Here is a 6,652-nt window from a genome sequence, read left to right on the forward strand (position 1 = left end):
AGCAGGAAGGATGACGGGACGACCAACTCTGGGAGATGGGCAAAATCCATTCTCTGTCTCAATTTCCTAATTCATTCATTTATTCATTTACTCAACAAATACAACTTGAATTCTTGCCACATTCTAGATGTTATTAAGGGCTGGGATGAAAATCAGATGAGAAAGGAGAGAGATGCCAGTTCCCTGGGATAAATACCTTAGTAAACACCTCCAGGTTGGGAGGAGACGTGGTGGGAAATGGAGGACGGAACTTCCAAGCCAGTTTGCGGTGTGAGACAGTTAGGAAAGAAAGGTTTTACCAAGCTGATGAGCTTTCTTTGGGTGTGAAAGATAAGTGACCATCTCAACAGAAGGAAGAGGGAAGACACATTGCAAGTGAGAGTCATGCAGGGAGTTGAGGGTGCAGGCGGGAAGCAAGGAAGGAGGATGAGGACAGAGGCTGAGGGGTTTCTGCAGTTTTCTCAGTGAAACAGGACAGGAGGTTAACAGCTGAGGGATGAAAGCAGAGTGCTCTAGGGGGACTGGAATGGCAGGTTATGCTCTGGGAGGCTGCTTTGAAAATGTGAGTAGCTTCTAACAAAGAACAAGCAAAAGGTAGCTCTGAAGTATGAACCACAAGTGTGTTGTGGCATAAATCCACATAGAAGCGCAGAACACTCCAACAGCACTGAGAGGCCTGGGCATGAGAGCGGAGGGAACTCGCCATTGGACAGACACAGCAGGTGCATGTGCAAGGGGACCAGGGGTGCAATGCAAAACTCAGATGACCGACCACAGGGTCTGGCCTGATGGGCTGAAAGAAAATGGGTCAAGTCGCTGGAACCGGAATGGTAAATCGTTTTCATCTCAGGTGTCAACTCCAATTGATAGAATCCTGGATTCCAAAGTTACCTCTGCACTCCATAAGAAATGGTGGCACCATCCTTTGGGAATGTTCTCCAAGGACACAGAAGGAGTGGCAACTGCCAAGCCAAGTACTGCCGTCTCTGGACTAACGGCCAGATGAAGCTGTGAGAGTTAAGGAGTGAGAGAGCCAGATGAAAAGGACGTAGTGGTCAGAGAAGATGCTGGAACTTGAGGTTTTCAAGGTGGAATTCTCACAGGAGGTGTCCAGGCCTGGAACATGGCCATGGAAAGATCTGGCTGAATAGAAGACAAGGCGCAATCTAGTGTTAAGACGCCCAAATGCTGCTGCTTTTGCCTTGCTGAATAAGAGAAATGTCTTGAGAAGAGAAAGACACTTGTGACTTAGAAGGAAGAAGGTGGAAAAGGCACTGGGTCATTACAAGGTGAACGGAAGAAAGCGTGGGAAGTCCTCATTCCTCCATCACCAACAGCCTCCAGTCTGATGTGCGTGGCCCGCTGCTCGCCGCACACTTAGGCTCCCTGCAGACCCATGGCTCAGAATGACCCTGAACCCTGAGCTGAGCCCTGGCGGAAGTATCAGCCACTGACCGTTTCCTCCAGGGAGGTGGGCAGGTGGCGAGCCAACAACTACTCCTCCCATAACCTGATTTCATGACATTTTTTCTACTTGTGGCAAGAACACTTAACATGAGGTCTACCCTCAAGAGAGTTTTTTTAAGTGTAAAATATGGTGTTATTGACTATAGGTGCCATGTTGTACAACAGATCTCTAGAACTTACTCATCTTGCTTAACTGAAACTTTAGGCCCTCTGATTAGTAAGTCTCTTTTTCCCCCTCCCCCCCAGCCCCTGGCAACCACCATGCCACTCTTTGATTCTATAAATTTGACTGTTTTTTATACCTCATAGAAGTAGAATCCTACAGTATTTATCTTTCTGTGACTGGCTTATTTCACTTAGCATAATGTCCCCAAGCTTCCTCCATGTTGTCACAGATGGCAAAATTTCCTTCTTTTTTAAGGCTGAATAATATTCCATTGTATGTATAAACCACATTTTCTTTATGCATCCATCTGTCAATGGACACTTAGGTTGTTTCTACATCTTGGCTGTGTGAACAAGCCTGCAATGAACATGGGAGTGTTACTCTCTCTTCCAGATCCTGATTTCAATTCTTTTGGATAAATACCAAGAAGTGGGATTGCTGGATCATATGGTAGTTCTATTTTTAATTTCTTGAGGAGCCTCTATATTGCTTCCTACAGCGGCTGTACCATTTTCCATTCCTACGAACAAAGCACAAGGGTTCCAATTTCCCCACATCCTCACCTGAATCTCTCTCTGCGTTCTGGAGTGACAGTGTCTCAGGAGTTTCGTGGGGAAAAGATCATCCACCCTCCTCTTCACTCAGTGCCATGGTGGAAGGCTGAGCTCACAGTTCTGCACGCTTCCCAGTTTGCCAGCTTGCCCCATGGATAAATGCAGAGAGGGAATCAGGATTGGCCAGAGGGGTGAATTCATGGCCCTGCAGACCTTGTCTAAAAGCATCTGTCAAAAAAAGAGTTAATGACTGCTTCTCTGCGGAAAGCCTGAAAGAAATGAGTGTTCTGAAGTGTAGAACATTCGCTTTTACGGTAGGTGGTGTTATTGTTACATGTTCATACAGACAGTGTTAATTAACAATCCTAAAGCCCACATCATTAAATTATTTCTCGGCTTAAAACCCTGCAATGTTTAACGCAGCCCAGCAATTCAATTATATCCAAAACACTAACTCGAACGCCAGGCATTCTTCTGCCACTGACAAAGTGCAATTCACTCTTAAGAGTAGGTGAGCCTTAAAAAAAAGAAAGAAAAACATCTGACACATTGCCTCTCTGTCTCTCTCCTTGACATACATTGTAAATATTAAAAACAACAATAATCTTCAAAGAAAATTTAAAGTGGACCTTACCTTTGCCAGACAGACATGAAATGTACACTCTGCCAATTTTTCTGTATGTGCAGATAGGAAAAATCTGATTAAGATTTTCTTAAAGTTGTCACCTGAAAAATCAAACCATTGCCCTCAAAGGTACTTAAGGTCCATTGGGTTTCACTCTTTCTCCTCTGGGTCCTGCCACCCACCCTTTGTCATTTCTAACCACTGCAAATTGCATTTGGGGTTTGAACCAGGGGCAATGTTGTGGCTTTGGGCTGGGTTTTTCCTGGATGTATATCAGAGTCAGCACAGAGCACTCTGAAGGACACACAAAGTCCCTTTGTCTCCCACCTAGTGAAACATCTCAAGTACAGAGTGCAGGGAGAGAGGGCTTCAATCCAGCTTAAACACACACACACACACACACACACACACACACACACACACACACCAAGCTCTTGCTTTTCCCTGCCGCCCCCAGCCGGATCGTCTCTGCAGCGAGACAGCTCTGCTCACAGGCGCACAGCCTTGTTCAGCTGGCCAAGTGGCCTCAGTCCTCTGGACAAGATTTGGCAGGCAACACCATGACAGAACCTCCCGCTTGGAAAGTGCTGGTGCTGAGGCCGCATCTGGGAGCAGCACATATGTGATTCCACTGGTTTTCACACAAAGAGACAGACTGTGCCAGTGGCCAGCTGGCCAGCTGGGCACTTCTTTGTAGCCATAGATGCAAGAGTGGAAAAGCGACCCACCTGATTCTCTTTTTCATGGTCTCCCCAAATGTCCAGTCTTGTAATATAAACCATCTCCTCATCACTGCTTCTCCCTAATACTATTCCAACAGTACCCTTCAAGGAGGCCCCAACCCAACTCTATGGGGCCAGGAGACTTATGTATATCCCCAGATCCATACCACAGAGCACAGTGCCTTACACAGAGCACACTCAGCATAAAGCTTTTCTGGATGGAGGAATGGAGGGATGGAGGGATGGATGGACAGCCAGAGAGATGGATAGGGAATGGATGGATGGGTAGCTGAATGGATGATGGATGAATTATGGATGAAAAGATGTGTGGGTGGATGGATGGATGGAAGAATAAAGCAAGCAAAGACGCTATTACGCCTCTCTAAAAGAACTGAGTCCTCTCACTGACAGCCTCAATCTGGACTCTAGATCTCCAGAGAGGCAGTACAGGCTGGTGTTAGCAGGGCCAGCAATGCACTTGTAGTGCTGCCAAGCCCCATTCGCTCACCCATGGCAGACATCACAACTGGCCACAGTATTCTTGCCAACAGATTTAAGACCTTTCCTCTCAACTTTCTCCAGTAGTTCTCCAGGCAGGTACTATTTATTATCAAACACGATGCAACCAATTTTCTGTCCCAGCGTTAGAATTTGGGCTTTGGGGCCTGACAGATCATTGTTTAAGTCCTGATTCAATCATTTTCTTACTGTGGAGACCTGGACAAAGCTACTGAAACTCAGATACCATAAAACTAAGCCTTTAGTTTTTCAACATGTATAAAGTAAGATAAAGAACTGAATTCATACACTTACTGTGGTGATTAATGAAAAAATTTACTAAGCATCTGATATAGTAGGTGCTCTATAAAAGTTAGCTGTTTTTATCCAGAGACTATGGATTACGTCACTTGTTTCTGTGAAAGGTCCTTTCCACCATTGTCAAATCTATTGTTCAGTTGCATCTCTCCCAAAGTGATGACAGAGAAAAAGCATCACACTGACTTTGCTCTGATGAAACTCAGACTGGACTTGGCACCACAAGAGGCAGCACCAGTTTGGACTGAGGAATCATCGTCTCTAATTTAACCAGTCTAGAATGATTCAGACAGGCATTGCTTGGAGGCAGAACAGTAAAATGAAAGATCTGGAAGAGAGGAGACTGGGTTCTAGTCAAAGCCCTGACCACAACTAGCTGGAGAAACAGGGGGAGGTCATCCCTCTCCTATGGTCCTAGATGTCTTCTATGAAATAAGTCCACTGGGTTCTATGGATGCTTCAACCCCCAATTCTATGATTCTATCCAACTGACATCTTCTCACTCTTCGCTGAAGCCTGTCCTGAACTTTCCCATGGGAAATAAATTCTTCCCCTTCTGAGAATGTATAACATTCTACGCTGAGCATCCAGAAATTAGTCTGGATGCACATGACTAATTTCTATGCTGTGCATCCAGAAGTTAGTCCACATAATGGCCCCCTTGTAATGATGATGGTAACATACACTCAGATCATACTAACTGCAGGACCAGGGGTTGTTCTAAGCTACACACACACACACACACACACACACACACACACACATGCATAGCCATTTAATTTTCACGACTCTCTGAGATAAGTAATATCAAAATCCCATTTCATAGATGAAAAATTGATGCAAAAAAAGAAAAAAAAAGGAGCTTGACCAAGGTCAAACATCATTAAGTGCTGGGGCAAGTATTTGAACCTAAGCAGTAATGACCTGCCATCTTGAGGCAGTAATAGCTATCTTTGTCGTTTAGCACCTCCCTTCTGTCCCCAGGAGCCTCGCTGAGCGTAGAGGCAGTGTGGTGCAGTGGTTAGGAAAAGGTCTCTGACCTAGCCTGTCTGTATCTGAACCCCAGCTCTATTTAACTGCTTCGTGCCTCCATTTTCCTGTGCATAAAATGAGGATAATAACTGTACCTCCTCATAGGGTTGTTATGAGAATTATATGAGTTACTCTAAGTAAAGCATTCAGAGCCGGGCCTGGCGCACAGCAAGTGCTGGTCAGACATTTGCTGTTACTGTGTCTAGGGTCCCAGTCTAAAGCATCTCCACACTCCCTGTGCCTTGCACCTAGTAGGTGCTTTTGTGTTGACTCAGTTGATTTAACTGAATAGCTCAAAATCATGGTATTAGGAGTCAAATAGACCAGGTCCAGTCCCATCTCAACTACAAATTAACTTTGTGACCTTGAGCACATCAAGTAACTTCTTCTGAGTCTCAGTTTTCTCAGTTTATAAAATGGGAATCATCATGCTGCCCTGTGAATCCCACAGAATTGTTGTGTTACTCAATTCAACAAGATGGATGCATCCATCCACAGTGCATAAACTATTGGATAAACGAAAGGGACATAATTTAGTTTAGTCTTGAAGAAACCACCTCCTGAAAGCCTCTGAAGACCTCTGCTTGAGGGTCATTCTCACCTTACTGCAAAAGCAGAAGAGACAGTTCCCTCCAAAAGAGCCCTGTTTGTAGAGCTCTTGCTAAGCCAGATAATGTTATCATAAAAGCATATTGCGAGGGTAGGGGGGTTGATCTTATCGAACTGAAGGAACCACTGCTCTGTGTCCAACATGGGGCAAGTCATGAGTTTTCTGCTGTATATAGCTGTTCTCTGTGGCATCCAAAGAATTTTGTCATCAGTGACGTACTGATACCCATTCAGTTTGTTGCAAATTAGGTAGAACACAATATTACAGACCAGACAATATTCTGAAGAAGGCATTTATTTCTGTTGTTATTTCCTTGTGGAGTTAGACACATCTACGTTTCACTGCCAATTCAATCACTTACAAGCTATGAGACCTATTTAATCTCTTTCAGCCTCCCCTAGGACAATTGCAAGGATTAGAGACCTAGCACAGACCCTGAAACATGAGATACTCTGTGAATTTCATAGTCATTGTTGTTATCATTTTCCTCTTTAGTTAGTTGTTTCAGCCTGAATGGAGGAACCCAAGAGCCCTCAAGTTCTGACTTACCTGTTCCCCTTCAACCCACCGTAGACAAAGCTCCATGGTCTGAACCTTTCCTGACTTCTGCCAACAAACACTCCTTTGTCTCCCTCCCATCAGGTAGGCCAGTTCCTGCTG

The sequence above is a fragment of the Lipotes vexillifer genome, unplaced genomic scaffold, assembly GCF_000442215.2.
Source record: "Lipotes vexillifer unplaced genomic scaffold, Lipotes_vexillifer_v1.1 scaffold47, whole genome shotgun sequence".
In the NCBI taxonomy this organism is placed as follows: domain Eukaryota; kingdom Metazoa; phylum Chordata; class Mammalia; order Artiodactyla; family Lipotidae; genus Lipotes; species Lipotes vexillifer.